General features: G+C 46.5%; 1 protein-coding gene across 8 annotated transcripts in view; it reads left to right on the top strand.

Moving 5' to 3' along the window:
• The window catches only part of Znf536 (zinc finger protein 536), a 454,586-nt gene that overhangs the window by 47,901 nt on the left and 384,930 nt on the right, over positions 1-21,755 (top strand). For all 8 annotated transcript variants that reach the window (XM_040735416.1, XM_040735410.1, XM_040735411.1 and 5 more), the window contains exon 2: positions 10,597-10,666. The gene's annotated coding sequence lies outside the window, so the exon portion shown is untranslated. The remainder of the gene's footprint in view (positions 1-10,596; positions 10,667-21,755) is intronic.

Raw genomic sequence — 21,755 nt, 5'->3', positions numbered from 1 at the left:
AGCTTGCGTTCTTACGGGACCGCCAGCTCTTCTCTGCCTTGTGGTCACCACATTGAAACCCTCGAAATGAAGACCAGGAGCCCAGCGATGCTGAGGACCGTGCCTGCCTGAGGGTGCAACTGTAATGGTCATCAGGTATCTTTGAGTAGTAGACATCAGGCCGTGCCCTCCCTTGGGGACTCTCCACGGTTCTTGGCACACGCTATCCTAGCCAAGTTTACACTCCAGCTCTTCTATTCGAGAGACGTCTAGTTCCTCAGTCGCCACAACACAGATGCTCGTGGTAACAGTGCCCATTACGTAGGGTTGCTGCCAAGGATGAACGAGGTCAGGAATTTTTTAACTCTGGGTGCATAGTAGGTGCACAATAAATGTTAGCCGATATTCATTTTGAGTTTGGTTAAGGAGAAAATCCCTTCAGAACACGAAGACTGCGTGAGTGCGTGCGTGTGTGCGTGCGTATATGTGTGTGTGTGTGATTTACAGATGTTCTGGCTGCTTCCTGGGTACTCTTCAGCCTCTCAGACACCTTTACCTCCTGTTCTATCAGCTGGGCAGCCGAGGCCTCAGCATAGCCATACCACCCCACCCCCCAAATACACACTATCCTTCTCCTTTTTCCTGCAGGCCTGTTTTGACTATGAATTAATTGTAGGTTGGGAAACTCACAAGCCATAATCAAAACCAATAAACATCAAAAAGACCAGGGAGGGGGGACCAGGCCACCGGGAGAGAGTGCAGGGGACTCAGTGGGGGCTCTTGGTGGCTGCTCGGTGAGGTGGCGGGGGGGGGGGCTTTCTATGTATCTTCAAAGATGACATCAAGTGTTACAGATGGTCACCCGGGAGCTCCAATATGTAAACAACTTTTGGAAATCTGGGAAAAAGGCAATGGGTTTCCGAATCAGCTATTTTCATTTTTTCACCAACAAGCAGGGGCCGGGCAGAACTGGATAAAACGTGGGCTTTCTCGGCAAGGGTTAATAATCAATGTAGATCGCCTAACAAAGGCAAGGCTGCTGTATTATACTGGGAAAGTTTTTTTTTTCTTAACTGTCAGTGAAGCAGTACTAATTATTACTCCAGTGTAAATGAGGTCATTTCCTATTAAGAGAACAAAATGCTCAGGCTCGCCTTGCCAATTCATACCAACTATTTTTCACACATACTCAGCTTTTTAGATTTTTTTTAAAGTTTTGATAAAAATCCATTCATTTGTATTAGAAAAGTGTAAACCGCCGCAATAATAGTTACCCATGATTACCCCAGATGAGCTTTTGTAATATGTGGGATGTTTGAATACCATGTGTTAGCCATGCAACAATTAGACAGTTGAATGGATCTTTAAAACAATCAGATACTTTTATCTCACTGCTTTAAAAAACACACACACACACACACACACACACAAAATCATTCCTTGGATGTGTACCGTTAAACTGTAAATTCTGGGGAACACGCCTCTCGTGTCACGAGGAGAACTTTCGGGTGTGTGTTGATCAAGGACAAAAAGACATCCAAATATCTTATCTGCATGTTTTCATTTTTTCATGCAAAAAGATTTAAGGAATATTGTAGCAAACAAAGGGTAATTGTTTTAGCCCAGATGTTGCTTTTGCACAACAAGCAGGTTACAATGTTCCCACAGAGCTGATGAGCCCAATCAGGGAAATGATTAAAAATTGATTTTGTCCCTGTAATTACAGTATGTAAACTACTTAGCTTGGATTGCAAAGGAAGTGATTTTCTAATTACGTATATACTCTGGTGTCTAATGATTGGTTTTTTGAAGTAATGAAGAGAGAGCACTAACGACTCCTTGGTGCTCTGTTGTTAAAGAAAGACCATCTTTAGAGTAAGCAGCAGCAGACAAAGAGTTTAAATTGAATTTTCAACACTGTTAACGTGCACATGGGTTTGTTTATTAAAGAGACAGGGGCACAATTTGATTGGCTCCAAGCAGCTTGGCTTTTCTTCACATGTACTGGCAGGCAGGCATGTGGCGAGGGGCCCCGCCACTCATCTCCGACAAGCCCAGTGCCCTGAGCCTACGTTGTGGGGTCTCAGGTTGCTGGAACACTGTGCTGTCCCCAGCTGTGTGTCCTGAAAGTTTTAGACTTGAACAGGTGTCCAATGGTGTCTCTATCAGTTACCTTTGTTTTAAAATGAGAGCAAAGGATGTTCCCAGGGAATATGCTTTTTTTTTTCCAACTGCCTTGTCAGTGGCTGGTCTCCGATCAAGAGTGGAGGCCTCCACCACCCCAGTATGTGGATGAACTCCATGTTTATAGGCATGGATGCACAAGCACAGCTGTGGGACCCTAGAGTGGACTCAGGGATTTTTTAGAGAGTTCCATTGAAGTCCTACAGCGATCTCCTGCATCGAGACATCATGGCTTTTGAATGGTGGCCAGTTTAGGCAGGGTAGCAGTTAGAATTCAGAGGGTCACCACTTTTTTTTCTGGGTCCATGCTGCGGTAGGAGGTAGACAGCTTCATGGTGAACCTGCCACAAGAGCCCCGAGGGCCCCCGTCTTCACCAGGTTCAGGTGTGCCCTCTTTGCTCTGGCTTCTTCGTCACAGGCTGACCTGGTGCCTGATATCATAAAATGTAGATTTTATTATTATCCAGGGAGCACAAGGCCAGAAGAGAGACGGATGTTTTGTCTGTGTGTGTGGTGGGGGAGGGTGAGGAGTGCATGTGTATCTCTCCGTGTGTTCATGTGTGTGGTCTGTTAACACACATGATCAACTGCAGTTATCATCCCTTAGGCATCTCCCATGTTGTGCTTTTGAGGCAGGGTCTCTCATCAGCCTGCACCTCTCTAAGGAGGTTAGGTGGACTGGCCAGTAGGCCACGGGCATTTCCATTGCTGGCTTCCCGGTTCTGAGATTACAGTTTTGTTCTGCTCCATACTCCTCCTCCTCCTCCTCCTCCTCCTCCTCCTCCTCCTCCTCCTCCTCCTCCTCCTCCTCCTCTTCTTATTTTTTCTCTCTTGGGTTCTGGGGGTCAAACCTGGGCTCTTATTCTTGCAAGGCAAGTGCTTTATCAACGGAGCTGTCCCCTGAGGAGAACACATTGTTCACAGGAGCTGGTGGAAAACGTACCTGTATGCAGGAGGCCCCTTGGCCATGGTCTCTACGGACCAGGCGTGGTAGGTGATATAAGGTTAGGGTTGGCCCCTGTGACTGACTGAAGCAGGCTCAGGGCATGGTGGGGATTCATGTCTAGTCTGCATGATTGGAGTAGAGACAGCGACCTGAGTGTGAGGCTGCCTGAGAGTCTGTTGGAAGAGGCGGGTGGGGGTTGCTTGCTGTCCGGCCAGGAGCTTGGAGGCAATCATTCCCCATCTCCAGGAACTGATTACTCATGGGATGGGCGTCCCCCCAGGCCAGCAGAGTCCCATGAGTCACAGCGTGAGGCCCCATACAGCTCACATCTCTGAGTTCTAGAAGAAGAATGAACTGAGAGTTGGTCCCTTCTGCTGGGCCAGGAAAATCCTGGATGTCCCTCGGTTTGGCCTGTTCCTGATACTGTGGCTTTTCTTCCTGGCTGCGGCCTCCTTGCTCATCTGTACAACAGCAGCTCTATCCTGTCAGGCTTATGATACCTGGCCCAACTCTGGTCTTTTCCCTTACTACTTGAGTAGTGTTAGACCAGGGCAGAGCCGGTCATCACTTCCAACCTGTCAATGTCTCAGGACAGAACCACACTTCTTACTGCGGCTGTAGATGTGTGGATAACATCTAGCCACATTCCCTTCTTCCCCACCGGCAATCCGTGTCCAGTCACCAAAGTGTCTCGCTGCTCCTGGACATCTCCTTATGACCCCAGGCCTTTTGCAATTGCTGTTTGCTCTTCAGGTAAGGTACTCTTTCAGTTTTCCATGAGATTCCCTCCCTTGCTTGGTTCTGACACCAAACTGACCTGTAACTTCTGTAGAGAGACCCCTGAACAACACACCAAAGATCGTCACGCCCTTTGCTTTGGTTTTTATTTCCTTTTGGTGACGTTATATTTTACTTTCCTCTTTATTTTAAATATAAACTTGGATCTGCTATGGAGACGCACAGGCAGACGCACTTTTTGGTGCTGTTTGCCCACAGTATAGATACTCGCCAGACACGCAGAAGGCTCTTGTCTGGGATGGTAGAGTGGGTGGAGCTGCATTAGGCGTGTCTTCCTGACAGCGTATTTCCTCAGTCCTGGCCTTTTAGAAACTCTTTTATGATTGAGTTTTGAGGCTGCCCTGGCATTTGCCACCCTCCTGCCTCACCTGAGTGCTGGGATTGCAGGCGTACTGCCACACCTGGTTTCCTGTTGGAATCTTTCGGGGACAATTGTCATTCAGAGCCGATTTGTTCTCTCTGGCCAGATTTGTCTAAAACAAGCAAACAGACCGTCGAGATGCTTAGTGTTTAAGGTGGAAATCAAGTCTCCTGTGAGCTGGTTCAGTTTTTGACCGACTCCTTATTCTTTAGCGGGAACATGAAAGTTTTGAACGCTGAGCCCCAAGGAGGTCTGGGTGCCTGGCAGGTCTTTCAAGTGCACCCGGAAGGCACTCTGCTTGTGGGGGCATAGAACCTGCGTCTCAGCAGCCCATTCTCAGGAAGTCCCATTGGCGCTGGAGACAGGTTCGTGGGCCACTTTCACTTTATATATATATATATATATATATATATATATATATATATATATATATTCTGTCTTGAGTCCATCAGTCACACCCTTCCAGGAGTTCAAGGCTGCAGATACCCAGCTGGCTCTTTAAAAACACTCCTCCCCACTTCAGGAAGCCGGTGAAGGGGTCTCTGCTTTCACTCTGCACTGAGAGAACCGTCCCTTCCAGGAGCCAATTGGCCTCCCACTTCTGGTGGGCAGAGGTGCCAGGGCAGGTCTTGCCGATGGCATTCAGCAGGACCTGGCTGTGTGCAGGCTAGACATCCCTAGAATTCTCAGAAACTGGATGCATAGGCGCACGGTTTGAAGCCACAGCTGTCTCTTTTTAGTGCTAGAGTTGTCTCTGTCGTCTTGCTCTTCCTGCTCCTGCTTCCGTGGCTCTCTTTCAGACATCTTTTCTTCTCCTCCCCTTCCTCAGAAGAGTCAGTGCCTCAGGTTGCACAAAGTACCCTGTGCTCCCAAGCCCACCCAAGCCACCCAGAAGGGGCAGTCAGGACCGAGCCCACTATCTATAGACTTAGAGACAGATCCTGACTGTGTAGCTGAGGCTGGCCCTCAACTCCCAAACCTCCTTAGACTCTTAGGTCCTGGGATTACAGCCTCGTGCCTGCTGGGACCACAGCCTGGTCTTTTTTTTCCCCCTAAAGTTGCAGCCGCCATCTTCACGTACCCCCTCCTATACAGCTGCCTAACTGAGGCCATCACTCCATCTGCTTCAAAGGGCATCCCCGCCTGTTAAGAGAAGCTTTTTCCTTTGAGAGAAGCCTTCCCGCCCGCCTGGTTCTAGATCCACATCAGTCCCAAATAAACACACAGGAGACTATATTAATTATGAAGCTGTTGGCCTTGCTTGTTTCTTACTGGCTAGCTCTGACTTAAGTATTTACCCCATAATTGTTAATCTAAGTATTCCTCTTACCGGAGAATAGTTCCGGGCTTCCTACCCCATGGCGTCACATCTCGACTCTTGTGTTTCTCCTTCCCAGAGTCCTCCTGGACTCCTAGTCCCTCCTATCTAGATTCCCTATAGGCCAGACAGTGCTTTATTGACAAAGGCACAGGACTTCCCCAACACCCGCCTCTACAGTTCTGGGCTGCCCATGCTCTGTTTTTATCTTCTCACCCGTGACAACCCCTTTGGCTGACTACCTGTGGAGCCAGGCGACTCTTCATACTGTGAGCCATTTCTGTGTCCCATGGGAGTTTTGCTCGTCCCCTCCCGGTCCTTGCCTGTTTAGTACAGGGTGTGGAGGGTAATGGCTAGTCAGAAGGGAGTATAGCTCTGCTAAACTTGCTCACGCTTAGGCCGTTGTGGCAGGGGATGGGGGCCGTTTGCTTTATCCCTTCCCTCCCTGTCCCTGGCTTCCCTGTACTATATAGGTGGGGTTTGGGGCACTGAAACATACCTGTGTCACTCATTTGCTTTGGGGTGGGGGCAGCTGCTATGCACCCCAGTGTCTTTGCAGTCTGTCACCCCCCCTCTATTTTGTTGGAAGCTGCACCAAATAGGGCTTGTGGGCAGTTGTCCTTCCAGTGGCAGACTTCCTAGGTGTCCCCTTAGCAGTAGGGAGGCAGGACCCAGAGGAAGCCACATGTCTGGGACAGCCTCGGGTCACACCTCAGACTAGCTCTAAATGCGTGTCAATCACCCGCACCCAACTAGCGATTTCTCCCCTTAAGGCAGACAGGAGGACTATGCTGGCATTTTCCTTTCTCCCTACCTGAGTCCGGAGAGGGCATCCCTGGTCCACTGCTAACACCTCTCCCAACCTGCAATGACTCTAATGACATCAGACACCTGGAGCTCCTCCTATCCAGACAGACTCAGCAAGGCAGGAATGGAGCTAACTCAACTTCTTATCCTCCTGCCTCCAGCATGGCCTCACCCGGCAGCTGCCCCCCAGCACGTCTGCTCCCCACCTTTGGACAAACTCCAGATCAGTCATGGGGAGGCAACACAGCCCCCACGCTGTGCTGGGCCTTTTCTTAATTGATGCTGCAGAACCTGGAGGCTTGCGTCCATCACCAATCCCTCGTAGATTGAGAGAGACAGGGGTGTTCTGATCAATGGCTGAGTGCCGGAGGACAAACTGGTGTGGGACTTCCCTGGGAAGTCTCCCTCCCTGTGTTCTCCTGTCATCAGAATTTACAAAGCTTCTAAGTGAACAGTCCCCGGAGAATAGCCCTAGAATTTTGCAAGTCATGAGCCTGGATATAAACTCTTAGTCTGCACACCACTCCAACCACCCCTCCCCAACACAGGCAGAGCAAGGCAGAGGGATCGCTACAGCCTATGTGGCTCGGAACCTCCCAGTTCAGGGCTAACTAAGGACTACACCAACTGCAATGTGGAAAGCTGGCTTGTGTGTGTGTGTGTGTGTGTGTGTATATTTATATGTGTGTGTCTGTGTGTATATGTCTGTGTGTATATGTGTCTGTGTGTGTCTGTGTGTATGTGTGTGTTTATGTATATGTATGTGTGTGTATATGTGTCTGTGTGTATATGTATGTGTGTATATTTATATGTGTGTATGTGTGTGTTTGTGTGTGTATGTATGTGTGTGTATGTATGTGTTTGCGTGTGTATATGTATATGTTTATGTGTGTATATGTATATGTATGTGTGTGTTTCTGTGTGTATGTGTGTGTATGTGTGTATATGTATGTGTGTGTATGTATATGTGTCTGTATGTGTGTTCATATGTATATGTGTGTATATGTATATATGTGTATGTATGTGTTTGCATGTTATGTGTATGTATATGTATATGTGTGTGCTTGTGTATGTGTATGTATATGTATATGTGTGTATGTGTGTGTATGTATGTGTTTGTGTGTGTATGTGTGTGTGTTTGTGTATGTATATGTGAGTATGTACGTATGTATGTGTGTCTGTATGTGTCTGTGTGTACATGTATGTGTGTGTATGTGTGTGTATGTATGTATGTATGTGTGTGCATGTATGTGTGTGTGTATGTGTGTGTGTATATATGTATGTGTGTGCATGTATATGTGTATGTATGTTTGTGTGTATGTATGCTTGTGTGTATGTATGTATGTTTGTGTATGTGTGTGCATGTATGTGTGTATGTGTGTGTATGTATGTTTGTGTGTATGTATGTTTGTGTGTATGTATATATGTTTGTGTATGTGTGTGCGTGTATGTGTGTATGTATGTTTGTGTGTATGTATGCTTGTGTGTATGTATATATGGTTGTGTATGTGTGTGCATGTATGTGTGTATGTGTGTATGTATATATGTGTGTATGTGTGTATGTATGTGTGTATGTGTGTATATGCATGTGTGTATGTGTGTATGAATGTATGTATGTGTGTGTATGTGTGTATGTGTGTATGTATGTATGTGTGTATGTGTGTATGTGTGTGTATATGCATGTGTGTATGTGTGTATGAATGTATGTATGTGTGTGTATGTGTGTATGTGTGTATGTATGTACGTGTGTGTATGCATGTTTGTGTGTGTATGTGTGTATATGTATGTGTGTGTGTGTTGTGTTGCTGTACATGTGTGCACGTGGAAGCCAGAGGTCAGTAAGTCATCCATTTTGTCTATTGACACAGGGTCTCTCACTGGGAGCTGGGGCTCATGCTCTAGGCTACTCGAGCCCCAGGGATCCTCTTGTCTACGCCTCCCTAGCACCAGGGTTATACTGTACAGCACTGCATCTTCCCTTTAACATGGGTGCTGGGAACTGAACTCACGTCTTCTTACTTGTGGGACAAGTACTGTAACTACTGAGCCTTCTTCCCATTACCTGAGTGCTGGTGTTTTAATGGTTAGATTTTAATACTGAATGACACAGAAAAGAAAATAAAACTCAAAAGAATGGGGCAAGGCTCTTCCTTGTTAGAGATAGCTGAAAGCCCCGTCTAAACAGAAGCAGATAGGAACTTATGAACAGAAGTTGGTTGTAGTGGTAATGTCTCTAATCCTAACACTCAGGAAGCAGAGGCAGGAGGGTTGTAGGTTAATTGATAGTCTGGGTTTCTGTCCTGGTTTGCATTCTTTTTTTAAAGTATTTATTCTTATTTTATGTGCATTGATGTTTTGCCATGGGTCTCAGGTGCCCTGGGGCTGGACATACAGACAGTTGTGAGCTGTCATATGGGTACCGAAAATTGAATCTGGGTCCTCTGGAAGCACAGCCAGTGCTGTTAACCACTGAGCCATCTCTACTGTTGTGATAAAACACTGACTGAAAGCAACTTGGAGGGAAAAGGCTTATTTTGTTTTACAAGTCTGAAGGGGGAAACGGGGGAGGAACCTGGAGGCAGGAATGGGAGCAGAAACCATGGAGGAGTGCTGCTTTTTGGCTTCTCCATCTTGCTTTTAAAATACAGCCCAGGACCATCTGCCCAGGGATGGCACCATTCGCAGTGAGCTAGGTCCCTCCAAATCTCATCACCATCATCATCATCATCATCATCATATCATCATCATCATCATTATTATTCTTGCTTTCTTGATACGGGGTTTCTTTGTATAGCTTTGGCTGTCCTGGAATTCTCTCTGTAGACCAGGCTGGTCTCAAACTCACAGAGATCCACCTGTCTCTGACACTGGAGTGCTGGGATTGAAGGCGTGTGCCACCACGCTTGGTCTCTGCATCAATAATTAATCAAGAAAATGCCACACACGCTTGCCTACAGGTCAATCTTTCAATTGAAGTTCCCTCTTCCCAGATAACCCTAACTTGTGTCAAGTTGAGAAAGAAAGAAAGAAAGAAACAAACAAACAAACAAACAAAAAAACGACCAGGACAGTTAGCCAGGGATTTCTAGGCCAGCCTCTGATATACAGGGAGACCCTGTGTCCCACAGAAAGACACTTGCCCACAATTTCAGTGTCCCCACTGCTCTTCAGTTCGAACAGATTAAATGCTGTCACTGTGCGGCCCATGAATGCTCTCCAGTGGCCAGAAGTCGGTCTTGGGGTCAGAAGGGGCATTGGCTTGCAGCACTCCAAATGTTTGAGCCTCTTGGGCCAAAGCTGCCACTTTCAGCTTTCTAAATCTGTCTGTGATCTTTGTTTGCAGATCAGTACCCTCAAATCCACGGGGAATTCTCCTTTAACTGAACTGTGAACTAGCTCCTGTGGGGAGAGGACTTTCCCTTGCCCCATGTGATGCCTTCCATGGGATGATAGTTAAGGTGTGGCAGAGGAGAGTGGGGTGGTGATCCCACATTGTCTCAAGTACCTAGCCAGTGGCTCTGGAGCCTCTCTGGATGGGCATCCCAGCTGGCTATCTGGGCCTCATCTCACAAACTGAGCACTCAGGCAGTTGACACTGTCGGGGGTGGGGTGGGTCTGAATGCATTGGTGACAGAGTGAGCAAACTGGGCCACTGTTCTGGACCTGGTTCAGCAGAGTCGACTGATGCCAAATACGGCGTCCGTTGAGTTGCACTGGGGCGCAGCCCTTTGAGGGACTCACCAAACACCTCTCCCCTCCTCGGTCCCTGAGCAGGCTTGGCCAGTTGAAATCTGGGTGGGATTTCGGTCTCCTGTAGGGAACACCATGAACTGGAGTGAGAAGAAGGCTCCTAAGCCCCCTGCTCTCAGCCAACATGCCAAGGAGGAGCGAGGGGCGAGCCTTCTCTGCTCTATTTCTTCTCCTGGCCTACCTGGAGAGGAGGAGATGGCTGGAAGCCCTGTCTCCTCCTCTTCTGCAGGTGGCGTTTCCCCCGCTGAAAACAAGCTGAGCAAATTTGACTCATCACAGCAAAGGTCACACAAGCTCCTGCTTGGCAGATCGTTAGAAGAATTGGGGACAGCGAGGCTAGCAAACATTTCTTTGGCTCCCCCAAAGCCCAGCAAGTTGCCCCCAGATGAGTGCTATTCATGTATCTTCTTGAAGACTGTCATTTCAAACTTCTAACGGGCCTTCTTTTTACAGTTCCCGAACACCACGGCTTTAAGAACACCCTTCACCCAGGACGGAACTCCGTGGCTTTAAGTCTTGCCTGGTAAGGATCACCATCACTTCGTAGTTTTATAGTTTGTCGAGGGGTGTGTGCGCACGTGTGGGTGCGTGTGCATGTCTGTGTGGGGGGGGCGGCGGAAATCCAGGCTGCCTTTTCTTGGGGGAGGGCAACTTGTCACAGGTCTCTTGCTAAGACAGAACCTTTCTTGAAACCTCCTCCCCCCTATTCAGATGGTTGCAGTGGGATGTGGATTCAGTGGGCTGTGGCCTGGGGTTCAGGTTCTTCTGGGTGGGATGAACATATCCTCAGCAGAGAAGCCCTCCTGAAGCCCAACTGAAGCCACCAACTTAGTGGAACCTAGCAAGGACCACTTCATTCACTGTGTGTGGCGTCTGGGCTGTGGCAGTTTGGGACCAGAGCTGGAGCAGCTGGAAGCCAGGCGACCCCTGGAGGGCACCACCTGTGGTCTCTTTCCCTGACACTCCCACACGATTTGGTGGACTGGCCCCAAGCTGGGGGACGTTTGTCCCAGAGCAGTGACATATCTGTCAGCTCAGTTGGCCCCGAGACTCCAAGCTCACAAGTGGAGTGTTTCCCCTACACAGAAGCCTGCAGAAACTTGTATAATACAGGAGCGTCATGGGGATGCGATGCCTTTGTTGGCCCCACTTGAGGTGGCCCCAGAATTTCTGTAAACCTGCCTCAGATCTGATTAGTCCAGTCCACCTTCTTCTGGCTGTGCATCTCTGAGGTCACTCTATAAACCATGGGAAATTGATAGTGGAATTATGCACTCAGAAATTAATTTTACAGTGTACTAAATATATGTATTTTTTTATTGTGACTTTATCTCATTGGGGGAAAGTGCTTACTTCTGATTTTGTGGATATTACTGACCGTGGATTACTTTTATTTTGGTTTTTACACAACAGTTATATTAGAAATTTGCTGTTTTATTCTTACCTTCTTAGTAAAAATCCTTTTATCACACAATGGGTAATTTATATCCATTACCAGGCCTTTCAATCCTTTTCAGCGGGCTGTCAGTGCCGTTGGCACAGCAATGATTAATGTGATCTAATAATAGTGTACCATTATATTACCTTAGTAAAACATGTACCAACATCCTATTCGGATCTACCAAATTCATAGCTTCCTATAATATTTTTGTTGAAAGACAGGATTACTATTTTTCAAAGCTGATTTCCCCCCCTTTAACATATTTAATGAAATTCACAATTCTTTGCCTTAGTAATCCAGGGCATGTGATTGGACGTGACGGGCGAATTCCAGGTCTGTAGGCACTGTTGTGATTTGTCAGTTAAGACTGTGACAGTCCCAGTGATCTGCTGGGAAGATTAGTTTGTTTTTGTCGGGTCTGGGTTGCTTTGCCTTGAAGAGGAAGAAGAAGAAACGGAGCAATATAAATTGCCGATCTCCGTTCCATTCTGACATCAATAAAGAAAGTATATGTTAGGTCAAAAGGCAGAAAAAAAACATGCAATTTGGTTCCAACTTGCTTCTATTTCCTGCCATTTGGTCCCCTCTTTCTGCTGGGGCACAGGAGAGGTGACAAAGTCAGAAGAAGCAGCACCACAAAGATGTCCCAGGATGCTCCTGTAAAGCCCCATCTTCACTTTTACCCATGACCAGATCTTGTTGGGTCTGACACAGGACCCCTCAGCTTTGGCACTTTTAGTACGTTAAGCTAGATAATTCGGCACTGTAGGAAGTTGTCCCTACAGCAGGATGTTTCACAGCACCGTTGGTCTCGTCCTGCCCTAAGCACAGACCTTTTCCATACTGGAACAACCAAGATGTATCCCGAAATCTCTCCATGTCCCTGGGGATCCAGTCAGTCTTTATTGGAGCCCATTCACCCCACGCAATAGACACACAAACGCATCCCCGTGAGTATGAGGGAACTCCAGAGGGGACACCTGGAGTCTCAGGAATCTCTTACCCATCTTTGGCTCTTAGAGGGGGGACATGTGGATGGTGGGCACACAGCTTCCTTTGCTTGGCTGAAGTACAGTCCCCTGCCTTCGTTTTCCCTCCCCCTCTGTCAGAGAGCCAGGCCTGAGCAAGGGTCTGAATCTTTAGCTTCTTCCACTTAAATCCCATTATAATCACGCCCGTGATTGATAACATTCCACCTTTTCAAAGGGCTTTAAAATCTGTGTCAACCAAGGATGACATTATTGCAGTGCCAGAGAGATGTATTCAAACAATTACACACTCAAATCGAAGTGGGAAGGGTTGTCCTTCTATCCACGATGCCATTGTGATGTGGCTGGAGGCAGCATCTGAGCCCATTCCCAGCCCCAACCTCACCCCCGATCTCAGCCCCACACAAAGCTTCAGCAGGAAAATAAATAAGACCCAGGTTTTGCCCGTTGAACCACTCAGCTTGAAAGGTAGCTTGAATTTCGGGACTGCTTATGACTGGAGGTGGGAGAGAGGGAGGGAGGGAGGAAAGAAGGGAGAGAGAGAGAGATCTTATTTTTGATTCAGAACAAGAATTACTACTGCAACATTGACTTGAAATATGCAATCAAGTGAAATCAGGAAAAGTATTTTGAATTCAAAATTTATATTGAAATACTCGAATCTTGATACATGTGCACTCACATACATGTATATATTTAAATCAAGATAGAGAAGATGAGGAATAAAGCTTTTGTCATAAAAATACTACTGCAATATTTACCCTCAGATGATTCTGCATCATTGGAGTGTATTTTTGTACCATTAACATTTTCCATATGAGACATTCTTGCTTGTTTTAACAACAAATGAGCAAATGGAGCTAATTTACCTTTGTGTTAGGAAGATTTCAAATGCACTGTGATACTTGGGGTGGGAAGCATCTTTACCCACTTATGGTCTGTCTCCCATATGGAAGGGTAAGGTCAGTGAGGGTAAGGGTCATTTGTGTGTTATTCAGTGTTACTTCCCTAGTTCTTGGAATGGTACTTGATGGACAGTAGGCTCCTAACAGTTGAAAACGGGTGGGTTGATAGATACATACATGGATGGATGGTTAGGTGGATGAATGGGCATTTGGAAGGAAGGGTAGGTAGATGGACGTTTGGAGTGGATGACTGGGTAGAAGGGTTAGATGGTTGTGTAGATGTGTAGATGGATGAATATATAGAAGGCTGGGTGGATGGATGTGAATGCATGTGTGGTAAATGTGTGGATGGGTGGGAATGTGAATGAATGGAGAGAAGGATGGGTGGTTAGGTGGGTAGCTAGGTGGATGGATCAATATATGGGTAAATGGATAGATGTATAGATGAGTAGGTAGATAAGCAATAGGTTGAACAGATAGGTAGATGAATGGAATGGATGGATGGATAGATGGGTAGCTGAGTACATGGTGATGAGTTGACTGATATAACGAGCATTCTTCCTGCCAGCCTGGTCCCAGTGCTGCGCCTACCCCAAATAACACACAGAGGCTCTATTAGTTACAATGCTGTCGGCCAACGTCCAGGACTTCTCATTGGCTAGTTCTGTCTTAAGTATTAACCCATGACTACTAATATATATTTCTGTAAGGACTTACCTTTCCAAGCATGGCATCCTGACGCGTCCTCTCTTCCCCCCGGATCACATGGCGACCCCTACTCTTGACTACATTTCCAAGAATCCTCCTTCTCTCCTAGTCCCGACTATCTTGCTTCCCTATTGGCCAACAGTGTCAACATATACACAGAAGATCTTACCCCTTCAGACTGATAGGTGGGTAGAGGGGTGAGTGGATGATACTTTGCTTCAAGTCTTAACATAAATTTATAAAAAGTAGTGAAATGCTGTATTTCCCACGTCTTCACTTTTGGCCTGTTAAATCTCTCTCTCTTTTTTTTTAACTTCAAAACAGGCAGTTACACCCAAGCATCCTCATTATCTCTTCCTTTTAGTTATATTTTTTCCAAGCAGAGGAAACTGTCTAAGACTATGTAAAGAAATCATTGAAAGTGGAAAGTTGCCAAAAATATATGTAAAGATCTCTAAGAGCACATACGCCTGTCTGTGACTGGGGTGAAAGACTCGCACTAGAGAGAATGAATGGGTAGAGGGATGTATAGATAGGTGGATGGGTCAATGAATGGGTTGGTCGATGAATGGCTCAAGTAGGGGCAGGTGACCTGTTTCAAAGAGTAGGTAGCTCATGAGGCTCGGTAGACTCACTTGTGTCCACACATTATGTCTATCTCCTGGCTAAGACTGTAACTGTGTGTGTTTCACATCTGTTAGAGGCTCTCTGTGTCTCCTTCCAACTTATCCCGTTTCATTTCCTTGGACCGGACCATGTTCAACCATGTAGGGTCAAGCTATCTTTAGGATGGGCTGAGAATCCAGCCTGTGGTGTGTGTTCACAAGACTAGGTATAGTCAGTGCAACGAATGTATTAGAAGTGTCATCCCAGTGATGGGGATGGTCCAGGTATCTTCATCACTGACCCTTATATTACTGTACAGTGATAACCATTGCAGCATCAGGGAGAAAATAATACAGAAGGGAAAGACATCCATTAGTTATCACACTGGGTCTGGAGTCCTAGCACAAACGTGTGAGTTTTGGAATCATATTCCCTCAGTCAGGACATCAGCTCGACTTCTCATTGGCCGCGTGAACATGTGCCAAGTGGCTTACGCTTCCATTTTCTCACCTGCATGTTGGGAATAACACTAATGCCCGGCCGTGGATTATACCGTGCCACGGACTCAACACAATGTCTGGCTCCAAGTTGACAATGAACGTATGCGATGCTCATTGTTTCCACTTTATCTGCTTAGTCATCCCTTCATTTCTTCTGCTTTTAAACAAGAATAATGAAACTGTAAACCGTTTTCAGAAAACTAAGCCCTCTCTGGCTCCTACCAAAGCTAGTATCCTCAATTCATTGCCAGGCATGTGGTCTCCCTAACACCCTTGGGGACCTTGGTTAGTAAGTTCAGAAGACTTCACAGAGAGTGGTGAGTTTCTTAAGCCAGCTTCCCCATCCCATTTCTTTTGTGAGGGAGCATTGTTGACACACCACTGGGGGTTTGGGATTTGCTTGCCGTTTGAGGAGTGGATTCCTGGGATGGAAGCCACGTGGTCACAGTGGGTGAGTTGTTCCTTCCTTTGAGAGGAAGGGGAGTCCCCGTAGCTTTGCTCTTACATTCATTTGTGAGTGAGTCTGCTCCACATCATGGCCCATTTCTATATTTTCAGCTGCCACTGAAACTTCACATTTTGCTTTAGTTTATTATGTATGCAAGTATCTTGCTGATAAATTACATGTATAATTGTACCATCGTAACCACTGCTAGTCAGTGACAACGTATAATTAAACTCACCCTTGTAGTCATTGAACTTTTCTGTCCCTGACAAGATCATTGACCACCCCAGGCAGGGTGCACCTCCAGGAGAAGCCTTGGAAGTGCCTGGGTGGCTGAATTGCCCTCCCACCTCTGGCCCGTAGGGCACTCCGGTGCAAGGCCTGTTCCTGCACACATGTATGGGCACAGTGCCTCTGATCCTGCGTGGGCCAGAAGGGACAGATGCAGGACCGGGTATGCCTGACGTGTTGTCTGTCTGTGTCTGTGGACAGCTCACTCAGTGCGTGTGCTGCACAGACTTAGTGAAGTTTTAGCATGGTCCTCACTTGTCACAGATCCTTTTCTCACATATAACCTTGACACCTTCTACTACTTATTTTCTCTTTGGAGGAGTGGTGTTTACTGTGCCACTCATACAAGAACTGATCCTGTGTAGCATAAGGATCATGGATGACACGTTGTTGATTTTTCTAATCATTTTTCAATGTTTAAAACTTTGAGCAGGTCTGTGATGAAGTAGACATAACAGAAAAGCTTCCCGTTTTGGTGTTTATTTATGTGTTTGTTTATGTTAAGGCAGGCTCTCACTGTGTAGTTATGGTTGGCACGGAACTCCCTCTGTAGACCAGGCTGGCCTCGAACTCACAGAGATCCCGCTGCCTCTGCCTCCCCAGTGCTGGAATTAAAGGTGTGCGCCACCAACGCCCGGCTTCCATTGTGATAATTATAAAGATTATGACTTAGTGGTACCAAATACTGTCCCAACCTCTCCCATCACCCATCTTCAGAACTTTTTGATCTTAATGACCAAATGCTGACCCCTACTTTACTGTGCTCAGCAGAATGTCCTTGGGGCTCATTCCTGTTACAAACACAAAGGGATCCATGCCTCTCCAACATCGAGTATTTACTATTCCATTGTAGACACACCACACGTTTTGTTCACCCCTCATTGAGTACTTGGGTTTTCCCCATATCATGGCTGTTAGAAATCATCCTGCTGTACGAATGGGTTTCTATGCTTCTTCAAGAGTCATTCTTAAGTGCCTTTGACTGTTCAGCCAGAGGTGGAGTTACTGGGTTATATGATAATTCTATTTTCAACTCTTTGGGGAATACTGGTTTCTGTGTGGCTGCAACATTTTTACATTGCTGACAACAGTACACAAGAACCTCAGTTTTGTCAATCTTTGGTAAAAGTTGTTACTTTTCATGCTTATTAAATCAGCACACATGAAAGTGCGCGCAGATTCAAATGCCAGTGTATCGATAAAGTTTTATCGGCACACATTCACATCTCAGAGTCCTATCAAAAAAAAAAACTTGATTGACAAGCAGACTTTTTTTTTCATTCTTATCTTACCCATGGCTGTTCTCCCCACCAGAGCAGAGATGGGTAGTATGGAAAGAGATTGTGGCCTGTGAAGACAGACAGCACATCTGAAAAATAAATGGCTACTGAGAGGTGTCACCAGCCTGTCCCTGTGGTGGTTTACTGTGATCAATACCAATTTAAATGCCTTTAAATGCCAGCTCTTGCGAGGCAAGGGCAGGCAGATCTCTGTGAGTCTGAGACCAGCCTGTTCTACATAAACAGTTCCAGGACAGCCAGGGCTATTATACACAGAAGTCCTGTCCCCCAAAATATACAATTTTTATATACAATATGTTTTGATAATATTTCTTCCCATTCCCCAACTCCTTCAAGACTTTCCTTCCAGTCTTTATCCCCAACTTCATGTTTCTTCTTGTAAAAAATCAAAACAAAGCAGAAATGCTTAGGACAAAACAAAACAAACCACAGAGTTCAATTTGTATTGTCCACCTACTCCTAGGAATGGGACCTGTTCAGGGGAAGGCTTCCCTTCCCCGACAGCTACCAGTTGTAGATAGCCTCTTGGTTGGGGATGGGACTTTATTCCCAATTCCCCCTTTTTCTGCTGGGATTTTTGTCCAACTTGAGCTTGTTCAGGGCTTCTGCGTGATGTCACAGTCTCTGTGAGTTCAACTGTGCATCAACCCTAGTGTATCTAAACAATGCTGTTTCTTTAAAGCTGTTTGTCAGTTCTGACCCTGTCATCTTTCTGCCTCTTCTTCCATATGGGCTCCTGAGCCTTGAGAAAAGGGTTTGATAAAAAATGCCCCCCCAGCCGGGTGGTGGTGACGCACGCCTTTAATCCCAGCACTCAGGAGGCAGAGGCAGGCGGATCTCTGTGAGTTTGAGGCCGGGCTGGACTGACAGCCTCCAAAACAATACAGAGAAACCCTGCCTCGTAAAAAAAAACAAAAAAAATGCCCCTGTTAGGGATGAATGCCTCAAGGAGGTCTCTCCCTCTCTGCACATTGCCCAGTTTTGGGTTTCTTACTAATTCACATTTTATGCAAGAAGTTTCTCTGATGAGGGTTGATCTATGAGTGTAGCAATATGCCATTAGGAGTAATTTCATCCATTCATTTATTAATCTATCTACCTATTTACCTATTTAGTGTGGCAGGTATATAATTTTATAGCTTAAGTTAGTCTTAAACTCACCAACTACAAACGTCCTGCTTCAGTTTCTTGGGTGAACTGTTGTTTTTGTTTTTTTTATAAGCCAGATACTAGAAACAAGTCTTACATTTAAGTGTGATGCTGTTGTTTGGAGTGAACATGAGCGAGAGAGCTCTCAGAGGGAGGATGTAGATGGTATTGCTGGGGATGAGCTCAGGGGTAGGCACTGAGTCCTTCCTATTTTTACACATCAATTCTCAGCTTTGCCGAGGGAGTTCCCTCACGACCAAAAGGGAAGTTAAGCAAGCTAGCGAGGCCTCACAAAGAAAGGGGAGTTGTTTCCACAATCAGGGTGAGAATGGGAGGCAATCCAGGGATCTAAGCGTGTGTGTGCAGTTTTCCTGCCCCGTTTGTTACCTTGGTATTATCCTTGGGTAGGTATTGCTGGAGCTTGGCCTCAAAGGGATGTTTCTCCTGCCCCAGCCTCCTGAGTGCTGATGACAGGTGTCATTGCTACATCTAGCCTGATTTCCCTCTACCTGGTGGAGATTCTGTTTTCTCATTTCTGAGAGACCCCTTGGGCACTTTCTGTGGTTTTAGGGGTTTGGCTGACCAGATGAGACCTGTTGTGAATGAGATACTGGGTGGTGCCCCTCCACCACAGCTACCTCCTTCCTGCTTGCTGCCCTATCCATCCATCCATCCATGCATCCATCCATGCATCCATGCATCCATGCATCCATGCATCCATCCATCCATCCATCCATCTCTCCATCCATCCATCCATCCATCCATCCATCCATCCATCCATCCATCTCTCCATCCATCCATCCATCCATCCATCCATCCATCCATCCATCCATCTCATCCATCCATCCATCCATCCATCCATCTCTCCATCCATCCATCCATCCATCCATCCATCCATCCATCCATCCAGATGTATGCACTCAGAACTAGGAACCTTTTATATTTCTTGACACATAAAGGACAAAATTATTTGTTCTTTCTTCATGGAGAGAAGACCTAGTTGATGGCACATGTTCATGTGTATTTTATAACGATTCTATCCATACTCAATACTGAAAGGGCCCCAGGGAACAGTAGGTCTCGTGACTACTACAAGTGAAGGGGGCTTTGCTCAGTGATACCTACCTGGTGACTACTGCCTTTCAACAATGGGCTTCATGTGCTATAGTTTGAAGTCCAGTGGTACAGCTTTTCTGATTCGATGCACCATGAGCAAAGTAAATATGATTGGATTTGTAGGATGATGGTGATGATGATGATGATGATGATGGAGGAGGAGAGATAGGTGTGTGAGAGCATTGAAGGAAAGGCAGCAGAAATGTTTGAGTTGGTACTGCTTCAAGTACAGAGGCTGTACCCAGCAGGAGCTTGGAAAATCTCTGAAGGATGAGTGAGTTCCTTAACTCTATGTAGAGTTAAGTGGGAGGAGTGTGTGGTGTCTTCTTCCTATTGGCTTTGGACGTGGAGATACCTATGGTTTAAGACTGGGTCTCTGCCTGGTGCTAGACTCTACTGCTTGATAGTTCACTAGGAGGTTAGTAACAAGGCCACTGCCTCATCTGTTGTTGGCTTTGGTGCCTCTGGCTTTGACACTACCTTCCCTCAGTCTCTTTGGCCAGCAAGCAGCTCAGCCTTAGCCTGTGACATGGATCCTGTGGCATGGATCCCAACACTGAAGAACTGACTGCTCAGAGGGAAAGGGAATGAATATTGCTGGACTGGTGGATAACATGTGTGCTTAAGCCCGGGAACAATGTTTTATTTCAAATGTAACATCCCAGATACTATCCAAATTCTATTACCGAGACAGTGAGTGGCAAATACCCTAGAAGAGGCTCTGGGGTCTTGAACAATGGCTCAGCTCCTTATGCCATAGGCAGAACATCCACCAGCCCTCCTCTGTCTCTGTGAACTCTGGGATAGGAAGCTGGGGAAACATGTTGGGGAAGAAGGAGGCAAACCTACCTGGATGGAGGTTGTGTGGGTATGGTACAGGGCTGGTCTTGGAATTAGAAACCGGTTGCATTTTTGATCAGATGCTGTCAGCCTGGGTGACCTTGAGTAGCTTTGTCATGGTAGCCATTGGTTTCCACCTGGAGGTTGAGGAGTTTGAACCACCGCTAAAGCTCTTTTAGGAATACAGAAGGTTTAGTTGGGTGGTAGCACAATTCTGTAATCCCGGCACTCCAGAACCTGATGCAGGATGGTTGGTCCCTGTTGGAGGCCAGCTAGGGCTACATAATGAGATGAGACTTTGTCTTATAAACACAAACGACAGCAAAGCATAGATGAAGACATCGCGAACCTGCCTTGGAGACACATGGTCTGGTACAGATGTGTACGGAGGGCAGAGATTCTGTCTTAACAGACTCCCAGCCACTTTGGTGCTGCTGGTCCTTGGACCACACTTGAGTGACACGGTCCTAGATGGGTGGTCTTCTCAACCTTGGCCAGTTTGGAATTTATCAGGTTGGTTTTTAAGACCCAACCATGTCCAGGACCTCAATCGGGAGAAATCAACTTGTAAATCTCCCTGTGGGAGCGGTAGTCCTGGGAAAATTAAGATGCAAGCATCCAGGACAGTATAGGGATCCCTCAACTAGAACAGGTGTAGGAATCCCCTTGTGTGGAAGGAAATCCATCTTTGGGCCCCGTTTCAGACTTTCTGATTAAAAAAATTCCAGGCTGGGCCTTTGAATTGGCATTTCTAGTGAGTTCTGAGACAATGCCTGTGCTGCTTGTCTGGGGATACCAAACTGAGAAGAAGTGATTTAATATGATCAACTGAACTGTTGTTATGCTTTGCATGTTTGCACCCTAGAACTCTCTGACTAGAGGAGGTTTTGGAATGAGGGAATGACAGGCACACAGACACAGAAAACCTGGGATTGGGTAGTTTGGGATCACTAACGGAGAAGCCGCAGAGCCCAAGAAGCCCTGTGAGTGTATTATACACACTTGCATGTATGCAAGCAGGCTTGTCTGATCTTAGCAGGAGCAATGTCTGTAGAGAAGCTGTGGTGAACATTTCCTGCATGCACTATCAGTGTTCACGCTTGGACCCAAGGAAGGCTTTGCCATCCCTGTGAGCCTCAACCAGGGGAGGCTCCGTCACTCACTTGGGGCTTGGTCATTGGTCCTTGACAAGGCTGTGACCACGCTAAACAATACACACTCACTCAGGACTTCACTCCCTTCCAGGGTCGATTCGTGGGCGCCTGCTTGGCATCTGTTGGTGTGTAAGCTTTCATCGGAAAGAGGTTTGTGGGCAAACAAA

Source organism: Mesocricetus auratus, unplaced genomic scaffold (genome assembly GCF_017639785.1).
Source record: "Mesocricetus auratus isolate SY011 unplaced genomic scaffold, BCM_Maur_2.0 Super-Scaffold_100046, whole genome shotgun sequence".
In the NCBI taxonomy this organism is placed as follows: Eukaryota; Metazoa; Chordata; class Mammalia; order Rodentia; family Cricetidae; genus Mesocricetus; species Mesocricetus auratus.
Note: the sequence above shows the minus strand (reverse complement) of the source record. Positions and strands in the feature narration are given on the sequence as shown.